Source organism: Elephas maximus, chromosome 19 (assembly GCF_024166365.1).
Source record: "Elephas maximus indicus isolate mEleMax1 chromosome 19, mEleMax1 primary haplotype, whole genome shotgun sequence".
NCBI lineage: Eukaryota > Metazoa > Chordata > Mammalia > Proboscidea > Elephantidae > Elephas > Elephas maximus.
The window spans coordinates 50278092-50292533 of record NC_064837.1 but is presented as its reverse complement, the minus strand read 5'-3'; positions in this window follow the sequence as shown (position 1 = coordinate 50292533).

The following is a 14442-nucleotide window of genomic DNA, read 5'->3' as shown; positions in this document are numbered from 1 at the left end:
CCAGCTATTTCCTCACAATCACCAGTACAAGCCATGAACAATCCACCTATTCTCTTGGCTACCCCAACCCTGGGCTCTCATGATCTTCCTGCTCTCACTGGCAGCTCCTTCTCAGTCTTATTTGCTGCAAACTCAGAATAAACCCACTATCATCAAGCTGATTCCAACTCATAGCGACCCTGTAGGACAGAGTAGAACTGCCCCATAGTGTTTTCTAAGGAACGGCTGGTAGATTTGAACTGCTGACCTTTTGGTTAGCAACCGAGCTCTTAACCACTGCACCACCAGGGCTCCAAATCCAGAATAAATATAGACACCTTCAAAATATACCTTTTAATCCATATCCTTCTCTAATGCCACCATCATCCCTGGCAGCTACTATCCCTTTATCTTTGTTTTTCTACCTTGTTACTTTATAGCTATTACCACAATTTATAATTCTTTTTTCCCCTAAATTTTAGTAATTTTGTTCTTGTTGAGAATATCTACAGCAAAACATACACCAATTCAACAGTTTCTACATGTACAATTTAGGGACATAGATTACATTCTTTGAGTTGTGCAAACCATTCTCACCCTCCTTTTCTGAGTTATTCCTCCCTCACTGGTATAAACTCACTGCCCTCTAAAGTACCTATCTAATCTTTGGATTTGCTGTTGTCAATTTGATGCCATATAGATGGTTCTTAAAAAAGCAAAATGCTCAATGCAGACCTGTTTTACTAGTTAAGCTAAACTATTGTTCAGTTTTAAGATGACTTCAGGGATATATTTGGTTTAAGCTTTCAAGATTATCTCAGGGCAATGGTTTCAGGGGTTCATCCAGCCTCCATGGTTCCAGAAAGGCGAGTCCATGAGAATTTGAAAGTTTGTTCTACATTTTTCCATTTTTGATTAGGATTCTTCTATGGAATCTTTGATCAAAATGTTCAGTAGTAGTAGCCGGGCACTATCCAGTTCTTCTGTTCTCCTGGCAAAGGAGGCAGTTGTTCATGGAGGCAATTAATGACACATTCAATTTCCTCCTCCTGTTTCTGACTCTCCTTCTTCTGTTGCTCCAGGCAGATAGAGAGCAGTTGCTATGTCTTCGTTGGCCACTTGCAAGCTTTTAAGATGCCAGGCACTATCCAAGACCTAGGAGGTGGAATAGAAGTACTAAATACATTACAAGGCCAATTAACTGGGATGTCCCATGAAACCACGACCTTAAACCTCCAAACCAAGGAACCAGACACCATGAGGTATTTGTTTGAGCAGACTCAGCAGCTATTCTTTTTTTTTTTTGTCATCGTTGTAAATATACCCATCATACAACTTTTGCCAATTCAACTTTTTACAGGTATACAACTTATTGACAGCAATTATAATAACTGGTTGTGCAATTCTACTCTTAATCAATGCGATTTTTCTTTCACTGCTAATCCCTCACTCTTCTGCCCCTGGTAACCACTAATAAACTTTAGTCTCTATACATTTGCTTTTTCTTGTCTTTTTATATCAGTGAGGTCATAAAATATTTGTCCTTTTGTGATTGGCTTATTTTGCTCCGCATAATACCTTCAAGCTCCATCTATACTGCAGTGTGTATCGAGACTTCATTTCTCCTAATGGCTGAGTAGTATTCCATTGTATATATGTACCACATTTTGTTTATCAAAAGGGGGAAAATGCAGAACAGAATTTCAAATTCTCACAGACTCTAGACTTTCTGGAACCATGGAGGCTGGATGAACCCCTGAAACTATTGCCCTGAGATAATCTTGAAAGCTTAAACCAAATATATCCCCTGAAGTCATCCTAAAACTGAACACTAGTTTAGCTTAACTAGTAAAAAAGGTTTGCCTTGAGCATTATACTTTTTAAAAAACTATTTAGGTTGTTTTCACCTTTTGACTATTGTGAATAGTGCTGCAATGAACACTGGCGTACAAGTCTCTTTTTGAGTCTTGCTTTCAAGTCTTTTGGGTACGTACATAAGAGTGGAATTGCTGGGTCATATTGTGTTCTGTTTTTAGTTTTTTGAGGAACTGCCACACTGTTTTCCACAACAGCTATACCATTTGCATTTCCACCAGCAATGGATAAGGGTTCCAATTTTCCCACATCCTTGCCCGTATTTGTTTTTGTTTTTTTTTTAAATGTTAACCATCCTAGTGGAAGTGAAATGGCTTCTCATTGTGGTTTTGATTTGCATCTCTCTGATGGCCAGTGACGCTGAACATCTTTTCATGCGTTTGGTGGCCATTTGAATGTCCTTTTTGGTGAAATGTTTATTCAAGTCCTTTGCCCATTTTATGATGGAGTTATTTATCTTTTTGTTGTTATGTTGTAAAAGCATCATTGAGGAGGCGTCTGACATCCTTTCTCTTCACAAGGGAGAAGGAGAATCAAGATCAACAGCCCAAGGCTGGTTCCTATGAGGCAGACAGAGGTCAGTCATGCCTCCTTTCTCTACCATCTTTACCAATTCTGACACCAACCATCCTTCCTTCAGCACTCTCTACTTCTCTGCTGGGTTCAATAACTCGTTGCAATGGCCACACAGAACTCCAGACAATGCTCAAGATTGTGGAGTTTATTAGGGAAGTAACAGGTTTCAATTCAGGTTCAGAAACGCACAGGATACAGGTCTTCCATCAGGACAGCCACTTCTTAGCTGTGCTTGCAGGCACACCTCTTTGGCCCTCACCTCTGCCTGCTCAGGCAAGTGTTACAAAGCTCTTTCAGCTCTGCCAGTAAGTGCCCAGAACCACTCAACTCCGCCAGCAAACCTCTTGCTCAAACGTGCTCAGCTTTCTCACTCCGTGGGCCAGGAAGCCCACCACACTGTCTCCTGCTGTCCTTACTCCGCCACTGCTTCTTGAGCTCTCTCTCTCTCTCTCTCCTGGTTCCAGGAGCTTCTCAGCGCAGGGATCCCAGTTCCAAAAGACACGCTTTCTGCTCCTGGCTGTTCTTCCTTGGTGGTGGTAGGATCCTCTCTTTCCTGCCTCTGGGGTGACTCATTTCAAGTCCAGAGGGATGGCAAAACTGACGATCCCCTTGGTGGGCTACAATTGCCTTATCTTCACAGTCTCGCCCAGTCACCTGGGTGGGAGTTACAAGACCATGGCGAGAAAGGCCACACAAAAGCGATCCACCATGATGCAGTTGTTGAAGTTTTATAGATATTTTGGTTATTAGATTCTTGTCTTATATGTGGTTTCCCAAGACAGTTTCCCAGCCAGCAGCTTGTCTTTTCACTTTTTTGGTAAAGTCTTTTGACAACTTACAATTATTTTATTTGTAGTTTGTTTATTCATTGTGGTCAGCTTTCCAAGCTGGAAGGAAGAGGAGGGAGGGTATTTCTTCTGTCCATTTTATTCCCAGCTCCCACCCAGCAGGGTGCCTGGCACATAATAAATGCTCAATAGATACTCACCGAAGGAAGGAAGGAATTATTAAATTAGTGGTATTGCCTGGCTTCTCGGCTCAGAAGTCCCCATTGCTAGAGACACGGGCCATGTAGGGGAACTCTGGCCCAGAAGCCAGTTAGAATGATGGCTTGATGCAGTCAAAGCCTCCAGAGCCACCAGGTCTGATGCTCTATGGCCCCATGCCCCTGCGCCAAAGAGGGGCACTAAATACCCACCCTGTTTGTATGCCTCTGGGGAGCTGTCTCTGATCCTGGCCCGGGGACAAGATTCCCTGCCAACCATTCCCCCACCCATGCCCTGAGCCCTGGCTGGAGTCTGGACAGACTGTCCCCTTTGGCCTGGCGTTGCCAAAGAAACAGATTTCAGGGCCTGACCATTGACAACAGCAAGACTCAGAGGCGTGCCTGATAAGGGACTTGAAAGCCACTCCTGTGCTTCTCTGAGGGTGATGCTTAATAACTTCAAGGTGACATCAGGGTCGGGACTAATATCGGATTGAACAGAAAGAGACATGACCTAACTCGTCTCTCACCATGGGCCTGGCTACAAGAGCTTCTCTTTCTTTATTGATTTTCTAACTGGAGCTGCTGGCTCAGGACTCCAGCCCGTCCCCAGAGCTGGGGCCCACAGCTGGGCTTAACTCCAGCGCTATTGGGAAGTGAGCAGGCTCAGCCGGGCTCTGAGAATCCCGTGCAAGGCGTCAGCCATCCAGTCTGGGCTCATCTTGGCAAGGACCGGATGGGTGGTTTTATTTACCATTCAGCAGACTGGCCATGCTTTGAGGAAATCCAGGAGGGCCAATTCAAAGCCTCTAAAGAATCCTTCATGGTACAAAAGAAAACTTGCACAGGCTCCCACCAAGCAGCAGGCTTCCTCAGTGCCTGCAAAAGATGGTTTTATTTGTATTTTAAAATATGATTTAAAACCTGTTTTCCAGGAATACAAATCCTGCCTAAAGCGCCCAGTGCACCTGGCTAGAGAGCGACAGGCGGTGTCTGAGCTGGCCAGCTGCCTGGTGGGGACCATGCTCTCCTCAGGTTCTTTGCTTTTAATATTCTTTGCATTGCAGGAGAAGAAATCTCTTACTCCTTATCATCTTCCCTACCCGAGCTCCCAGCCTCACCACCTCCACACCCCCTTACATGGACACACACAGACACACACAGAGACACAGATAGACACACACACAGGCCAGGTTTGGGCAGAATTTTCTTCTCCTTTTGCCAAGAAACTGCAGCAAGGAAAAGGAAAAGGCTTGGGTGTTAGTGTCTGCTCTCCTACACGTTTGCTGTGTGACTTTAGACAAGCCACTTACCCTCCCTGGGCCAATTTCCTGACTCTGCAAAAATGAAGCTTTTTATACCTTGCTCTGCCTTTAGTACAAATGATGAACATACACTATAGGCAAAATGTTTAACAAGCACCAAGCTGTACAGATGAGAGGTCCTGCTGAAAGACAATAGGGGGAAGTGATGCAGGTCAAGGGCTTGGAGGATGCTGGGTCCAGATTCGCATCTCAACCCACTCCCACACCGTGATCACACACAACAGCCCCCAAGCCCACTATATGACAGTAACTCAGCTATTAAAGCAGCTTGGATGCCATGAACCCACTTACCCCTATGATCCCTCCAAGGAAACATCACTTAGATCTTGACCCTGGAGCCTGGCACCTCGGAAGGAGCATTCTGGTACCCCGCTCTTTGGAGGTGCCCCTGGAGGAAATTAGAAAGCAGATGCCCTGGGGACTACTAGACAACATTCTCCTAGGAAATCTGAGAGTGGCATGCGGCCCCACGTCTCATCTCTCGCCAGCCCACTCACCCTCATTCCTTCTTCCCATGGCACTGCCTGCAGGACCCAGGTTCCCTTCCCAGAACCACCAGCTGGTGAAAGGTCTAGGGTAGGGAGAACCGGGCACACGTCGGCATCCAGAGGGGAGACTGCAAGATGCTGCACCTTCAGCCCTTAAAACCCTTCTGTACCCTCTTTGTGGGGGGATCTGGGTTGGCAGGCAGGGAAGGAAATTAGACAGCGCTCTGACAGCAGGCTCTGTCTGGGGTATCTGTGATATATGGGCCAGTGGGGCTCCTTCCCGAGGCCAGTTCACTGCTGCCTCTGGGCTGAAACACTGCCTGTTTGAGGGAAATGATATATGACACCAGCTTCCTTCCCTCCCCTCCTGAGGGGCTCAAGGGAGCTCTGAGGGCTTGAGGGAGCTGATGGTTGCTCCTGGGAGGTGTGGGTGTATGTGTGTACACACATGTGTATGTACATGTATACATGTGCATACTTGTGTGTGCATGGATGTGGGTTGTGTGCATGTGGGTACATGGGTGTGTACATGTGTGTGGATGTTTTCTGTGTGGATGTATCTGTTCACTCTGTTGCTGGAGGAGGGGCTTCAAAATGCTGGCCAAGATGGCTCCCTCTCTTAGCATCTCCACCTCGGCATAGACCAGGATGCGGGCCCTTAGGGCCTCAAGCCTAAACAAAATGATTTAGAGAGTCGTGGTGTAAAGGTAAAGGGGAGGCAGCTTACTGAGCATCCTGTCCTCTGACTTCATCATCCAAGTAGCCACCTCACAAGGTAGGAATTGTTTTCAAGATGAACACACCTCCCGCCTCACAGAGCCAGAGCCTGCCGAGCCTCCAGTGGGCCCTGAACCATCCATCTTCACAGGAGGAAATGGGAGGATGTTCCCATCCACCCCACTCCTCTGTGGCCAGCCGGGTCTCCACATCTGGGCCACAGCTGGCTGCTGAGCTGCCCTTACAGGCTCGCTCTCTCCAAATGACAGGGAGACCGAAAGCCATCAGTGGAGGGCTCTGAGAAGAATCCCAACTCCTCAGCAAGCTGAGATCATAAAGGATCAACCCCAGTTTCCTCTTCTGTAAACTAGGGGCAGGAACAAGGGCAGCTCTGCCTTCTGAAAGGTCCATTGGGAGAATTAAAGAATATAAAGTGTGTGGGAAATATTCAGTAAACTGTGAAGGGCTGTCCAAAGCTGAGTGACTATTACATACTCAATAAATATCTTCCAGGTATATGCTATGGTTGAGATTTGGGATGGGCACTATGAGAGGGCAAGAAGATGAACGATATTTTTTATATCAGAGCCAAGACTTGAAGACTTTTCACTATTGCTGTCCACCATTCCTTGGTGAGGTGGGCAGGTGACTTACACAGAGGAGGAAGCCAAGGTTCTAAAAGTTGAAGGAACTCACCCAAGGCCACAAACCTATGCTGCGTTGCAAATGGTGGTGCCTTACATTGTGACATTTGGGCTGTTGTGTGAGACTCAACATAGTCCCATATCTGGCAAAACAGGCTGGTCAATGAAACCCTGCATGATGTGAGTGGGGAATGGAATAGTATGAATTCACACAGGTGAGGCCTTGGACTCGAGTTCATTGTTGTCATGTCCTGTCTTGGTTGTCTAGTGCTGCTATAACAGAAATACCACAAGTGGGTGGCTTTAACAAACAGAAATTTATTTTCTCACAGTTAAAACCCATTGCTGTTGAGTCAATTCCAACTCATGGAGTCCCTACAGGACAGAGTAGAACTACCCCATAGTGTTTCCAAGGAGCAACTGGTGGATTCAAACTGCCGACTTTGGGTTACCAGCTGACCTCACACTAGAAGCCCAAATTCAGAACACTGTCTCTAGGGGAAGGCTTTCTCTCTGTTGGCTCTGGGGGAAGGTCCTTGTCTCTTCAGCTTCTATTCCTTGGCTCTTTGGTGATCTTAATGTGGCATCCCCACTTGCTCTAAGACACATGGTACTAATACTGTCTCATTAACATAACAAAGAAAACCCATTCCCAAATGAGACTATAACCACAGGTATAGAGGTTAGGATCTATGACACATTTCAGGGGGACACAATTCAATCCATAACATGTCCCAACCCATTTCTGAGACTTGAACCCTCCCCTTCTTCTCCCCTCTGCCAAAAGAATAGGATTTTTGGAGCAAGATACTATGTTTTTCTCACTGTGCCATTCTGCCTCTCCTATCTCCAGGGAGTTAGGAGTCTCTGACACAGGGAAGGTGTTACATGATGTAGTAGAAAGAATCTGGCCTTTTGAGTCAGACAGATTTGGGTCTGGATCCTGGCTCCACAGTTTCCTAGTGTGTGACCTTGGCCAAGCCACAGTTTCTGAGCCTCAATTTTATTAGCTGAAATGGGAATTATCCCTACCTCCGAAATGATGTGAAGAAGATTAAATGAGCTAACTACATGTGAAAGAGCCCAGTACAGTGCTGGGCGCTTATTCAGTGCTGAGGGAGAGTGGGCTGCCTTTCTCTCCTGTCAGGCAGGAAGTGACATAGCAGAGATACAAGGCTAGGGAGTCCACGTGGAGGAAGCAGGCAAGATCTGCCTGTTCTGGAAACCAAGGAGGGAGGACCAGAGGGAAGCTTCAGTAACAGGTCTAGAAAAGACTGCAGGGAAGACTTCTGATGAATGGGCTGTGAGTCATGGGGGAAAAGCAAAGAAGGGGTGTTTCCTTCCTATCAGAAGAATCCTGTGAACAAACACCACTATGTTGACAAGACCTTGGAGACCATGTTGTCCAGCTCCTTTGAATCATAGGGAAACTGAAGCCCAGAAAGAAGAAAGGACTAGATTCATGACAGAATGCTGAGGTGAGGCCTTCCTAGATGGGGCTAGGGAAGGGCCTAGGCCTGGAGGGATAACCTGCCCCTATCAGTCGGAGGTCAGAAGAGGAACAGGAGTGAGGGCTGAACGAAAGACAGCAGCCAAAGCCTAGGCTCCTGGCCTTCTGTCCAGGCCCTGATGTCCTTGTGACAGGTCCGATCTTCCAGCAGAAGCCAGCTGGCCGGCACTGTAGGTCCCTATCTGTCTAGACTGCTTGCTGGCCCATCCTACTGAGAAACATAGCTTGAAGGGGGGCTGGGGCAGGCAGGATGGCCTTGGAGGTCTCCGACAGCTCCGGAAGTCTGCACACGACGTCTGTGGAAGACTGAGAGGTGTTGTCTCTGCAGAAAAGCCATCGGACATTTCTGTGTGATGGTGACACAAACCATTCCTTCCTCCATAATCACCCCTCGCTGCAGCGCTGGCTCAGGGCAGACAGCCTGCATGCATGGACTTTATTTTTAAATCCCTCTTGCGTTTTTTATATCCCTGTGAATGCCTGAACTCCCAGGCAGAGGAAAGCTCTCAAGTCTGTCCTTGAGTGTGCTGGTGGTGATGTGATGTCCCAGACGGGACCCTCCGAGCTCTGCGGCAGGAACAAACCCCCTGCTGATGTAATTTAAAGAATAACCTCCCAATTTTCTCATCTCCCTTTGCTGGATACACCTTATCAAATAACAGGAGAAGCCAATGTTTGGTTAAATGGTTCAGAGGTTAATACTCAACAGATGGGAAAATTTTTTGCTTTTTTTTTTCCTTCCAGGAGATTCTGGTCTGCTCTTCTCGCTGGATACATGAGGCTAGGAGAACCCAGGGACATTTTTCCCATCATGCCCTTTGCAGGAGTCCATTTCCCCACAGCTTCCATTGGCCCCCCCAAGCTCCCAGGCTGGGCCCTCAGCCTCCAAGGATTAGCCAAGACTGGATGCATTCTGGAAGGTAGAACCTGTCTGTCCTGCAAGATTCCTGGGTGGGGCCCAAGAGAGGAAACAAACTCATTTCCCCTACCACAATGGGAACGCTGCTCTCTTGACTTAAAAAATAAATAAAAATAAAAGGAGACAAATAACCCAATTAAAAAATGGGCAAAGGACTTAAATAGACATTTTACCAAAGAAGATATGTTGTGGTCATTGGGTGCCTTCTGACGTAGAGTTCTACTCACAGAGCGCAATTGCCTGTTGGGGTTTTCTTGGCTATAATCTTTACAGAAGCATATCTTGAGGTCTTTCTCCCACAGACCCACTGGGTGGGTTCAAACCATCAACCTTCCAGTTAGCAGCTGAGGGCTTAACCATTGCACCACTGGGGCTCCTTAAAGAAGACATATAAACAGCCAACAACACCTGAAAAGATGCTGGTCTGAGAGTCGCCAGGCCTGGTCCAGCTAGCCTACTTTAGCTCTATGACCTTGAGCCAGTAACCTCACCTTTCTGGTTCTCTCTTCAACTATAAAGTCAGGTCCCCTCCTCCTAGCTCCTACCCCTCCATGAGTCTGTAAGGGTGACCCACACAGGTCCTCACCTCATTCCCTCCTCCTCCTCCTCTTCCTCCTCCTTCTCCTTGAGACAGCCCTTAAAGCCGTGTTGCAAAGGACTTAAGTGGGAAGTCTGTCCCAAGTCCATTAGCCCATCCCCACATTCCCTGCAGTGCACCTCATGTCATACCTACAGACTCAGAATTTTGGAGGCAGAGGCCTTAGAAGCCACCATCACAGAGAAGGAAATAGAGGCCCAGACACAGCCAGGCCACACACAGCAAGCAAAGGTCAAGCCTGTCCTTCAAGTCCTGGTTCTCAATTCAGCTATTGTGATTCTCCCACTGAATATTCGCTCATTGATGATCAAAGATGACCAATCCTGCTTGAAGAACAAAAGCCTCCAAGGCCCGCCCCCATTCCTTTTAAGCCAAGTCAACACACTGCTATAAAACACCTACTGTGTGCTAGATTCTGGCCTCTGACAAGGAAAACAGCCCAGACCTGCCCTCAGGGGCTTCCCTTTGGCTGGGGAAGGTGACTCCAGGACAAAGACCTAAAATACAAGTGACAGCAGGTGCAGGAGAGCTGCTGTGGTTTTGGAGTCAAGACATCTGGACCCCAAAGCCAGCTCCACCATCTACCTTTGCAGCAGGCATAACCCTCAGACCACAAACTTAGGTGTGTGAGAGGGAAGAGTTTATTTTCTACTAGTCAACTTAGTATCTATTTTAAGCCCTGATCCTAATAGGCTGCAGAGAACTTTAGCTTAAGCTTTTCCGTCTTCCTCTCTGCGTGCCCAGGGTTTGTGGCCACAGCGCCAGTGTCTTATGCAGGGATAAGACATGAAGGAGAAGGCTCTGTCTCCCAGGTGCTGCTGGGATGCCTGTTCTCTAGGTTTCTTCTGTGTCCTTGGTGGGCTGGGGCCCTGGAATCTCTCATCTTCGTGTCCATGGTGTACTGGCCTACATACAACCCAAAAATGGTTTTTACAAATGAACATTTGCAATCAATTTGATGATAACAACAACAAAAAAAAAAACCATTGCTGTCGAGTTGATTCTGACATACAGGACAGAGTAGAACTGCTCCATAGGATTTCCAAGGAGGGGCTGCTGGGTTTGAACTGCTGACCTTTTGGTTAGCAGCCAAGCTCTTAACCACCGTGCCACCAGGGCTCCAATTTGATGATAGGGAACACTAACTGTGAATTCCAAGTAAGTGAAGTATTATTCCCCCAAAAGTAGTCCATTCTTCTCATTAGTAGATCAGCATTACCCCCCCCAAAAAAAAAAGTGCTCAGTAATTATTATATTTTGAATTTTGGTTTCTCTATTGTTATATAAGCATGTACATAATAGCCTTGATTTTGCCTCTTGGACTTCACAACCTAAAATATTTACTATTTAGTCCTTTACAGAAAAAGTTTGCCAACCCCTGGTCTAACAATGGCTGATATTCAATTTTAAGTGGCTTCCCACTTGGAAACTCTGTGTTACCTCTAACCTCAGGTGAAGGTCTGTAAAACACACACCAGCCCTGTGTTGGTAGAACTTAGGAGGTGACTGGCAGCAGGTTGGCCTGAGACAGAATTGGGGCAAAGGGAGGCGAGTCAGGTAAGAGCCAAGAGGGAAGGTGCACTGAGGGCTGATCGACCCAGGGGTCCCTGGAGACAATGTCTCTTTCCCCAAATATTCTAGAGGAAGGTGACTCTGGAAAGAGAAAGGGAAAGGGCTAGATCCTTCAGTTACTTAAATGGGGCTACCCCAGGGGCAGACAATTGATTACTCCCTGTTATGGATTGAATTGTATCCCCCAAAAACGATAAGTTCAAGTCCTAACTCCCACACCTGAGAATGTGACCTTGTTTGGAAATAGGGTTTTGGAAGATGGTATCAGTTAACGTGATGTCATACCAGAGTAGAATGGGTCCTAATCCCACCTGAGGTGGTGTCCTTATAAAAGAGGAGAAGAGACACAAGAGACAGAGGAAGGATGGCTGTGTGAAGATGAATCTACATGCCCAGGAACAACTGAGCCTGTCAGAAACCAAGAGACAAGAAAGGATCTTCTTTCCCCTAGAGCCTCGGAAGAAAAGATGGCCTTGCCGACACCCTGAATTTGGGCTCTTGGGCTCCAGAGCTGTGAGACAGTAAATTTGTTCTTAAAAGCCACCCAACTTGAGGTACTTCCTTACAGCAGCCCTAAGAAACTAAAACACACCCCCATGAGATGGCCAACCCCCGAAAGGCAAACACAGTGTCTTATTCATCTTTGTATACACAGTATGCCCAGTCTGGCTCATGGTGTGTATTCAATAAACATTCGATGAACGAATGAATGAATGAACAAATTATTGGGCTTAGTTGACCTGAGTGAAGAGGTTGCTCAAATGACATCTTGGACTAACCTTGGAGATGTCCTCTCCCAGCCACTGGCATTTTTTTTTTTTTAATAATTTTTATTGTGCTTTAAGTGAAAGTTTACAAATCAAGTCAGTCTGTCACATATAAGCTTATATACACCTTACTCCATACTCCCACTTACTCTCCCCCTAATGAGTCAGCCCACTCCCTCCTTCCAGTCTCTCCTTTCGTGATGATTTTGCCAGTTTCTAACCCTCCTATCTCCCCTCCAGACAGGAGATGCACTGGCATGTTTTAACAGCATTGCTCAAGCTACGTTCCTCAAGATGTTAAAAGATGATTTGGAAAAAAAAAGCTCCAAGGATAAATGTATTTAGAAAATGCTGCCTAGTGAATGTCTTTCTTAGAATGTCTCAATACATGCAGAAATTCAGTTTATTAAAGGCTCTGAGAAGTCCTGCAGCCACTAGCTGTTCAGAGGGCAGAGTGGGTCTGCTTTAGTTAAGCCCTCCTCACTCATCTTCCCCACTTCCAGAGGATACCAGTGTCACCATTCCCAAGATTTTAGAAATTGGACAATGAACATCAAATTGGTTCTCAGCTTTTTCCACGGCTGACTTAAGATTGAGCTTTCTCCATTCTGTTAAATCTATCTTCTCGCAAGCTTCCAAAATGTCGTCACGTCTCCTGGTCACTCTGTTCCTGTGGGTTTATGTCTTACCAAAAAAAAAAAAAGTTTTTGCTGTTCAGTGGGATTTTGGTTTGGAAGGGAGTAAAAGTAGATATGTGTGTTAATTAGCTATCTTTATTTATTTATTTTTTTATTGTGCTTTAGGTGAAAGTTTACAGAGCAAATTCGTTTCTCATTCAAAATTTTATACACAAGTTGTTTCATGACATTGGTTGCAATCTCTTATTGTGTCAGCACTCTCCCCCTTTCACTTTCTACCCCTGGCTCCCTGGTTCCATTTGTCTAGTTTTCCTGTCCCTTCCCGCCTTATCGTCTTTGTTTTTGGGCAGGTGTTGTCCATTTGATCTTGTATATTTGATTGGTTTAAGAAGCACGTTCCTCACATGTGTTATTGTTTGTTTTATAGGCCTGCCTAATCTTTTTCTGAAAGGAGTGGCTTCAATTCTGAGTTAGAAGGGTGTCCAGGGGCCACAGTCTCGGTGGTTCCCCTGTTCCTGCCAGACCAGCAAGTCTGGTCTTTTTTGTGAATTTGATCTTTTCATCTACATTTTTCTCCCGCTCTGTCTGAGACGCTCTGTTGTAACCCCAGTCAGAGTGATGGGTAGCGGAAGCTGGACACCATCTAGTTCCTCTGGTCTCGGGTTCATGTAGGCTGTGGCCCACTGGTCATTTGAACTAATTGATCCCTTGAGCCTTTAATTTTTTTCACTCTCATTTCCTCCAGACTGGACGAGACGGAAAGTTTATCTTAGATAGCTTCTCACAAGCTTTTAAGACCCCAGATGCTACCCACTAAAGTAGGATGTAGAACATTGTCTTTAAGAACTATATTGTGACAATTGACATAGGGGTTCTCGAGTCTATGGTCCTTTGGCTTCAAACCTGGGAACTTCAACCCATGAGGAATTTAGTCATCTCTAAGACTTTTCCCTGACTGTGCTACTTGTGTGCTCTGTTGTCTATCTTAATCTATGAGGAGCACTTACACCATATATTTAGAAATTTCTACCACCAAACCTGTATCTGCCAGTGGGTGTGTTCCCTTATCCCCACCCTCACCTCTTGGCAAATCTATGTATCCATTAGTAGATTATTGTTGTTGATTCTATTGCTGCAGGATTGTCTATGCTATAGCTGTTGTTGTTGTTAGGTGCTGCTGAGTCGATTCCAACTCATAGCAACCCTATGCACGACAGAATGAAACCCTGCCTGGTCCTGCACCATCCTCACAATTGTTACTATTATTTGAGCCCATGTTGCAGCCACCGTGTCAAACCATCTTGTTGAGGGTCTTCCTCTTTTTTGCTGATCCTCTACTTTACCAGGCATGATGTCTTCCTCCAGGGACTGATCCTTCCTCACAACATGTCCAAAGTATGTAAGGCGCAGTCTCACCATCCTTGCTTCCAAGGAGCATTCTGGTTGTACTCATTCCAAGACAGATTTGTTCATTCTTTTGGCAGTCCATGGTATATTCAATATTCTTTGCCAACACCACAATTCAAAGGCTTCAATTCTTCAGTTTTCCTAATTCATTGTCCAGCTTTCGCATGCATATGAGGCAATTGAAAACACCACGGCTTGGGTCAGGTGCACCTTAGTCCTCAAGGTGATTATAAGAAAAAAAAAAAAACCAAACCCAGTGCCGTTGAGTCGATTCCAACTCATAGCGACCCTATAGGACAGAGTAGAACTGCCCAAGGAGCACCTGGTGGATTTGAACTGCCAACCCTTTGGTTAGCAGCCGTAATCTCTTTCAGTCAGTTGGCCAGGTAGCTATTTTCCAAATTTCTTGGCATAGACAAGTGAGCACTTCCAGTGCTGCATC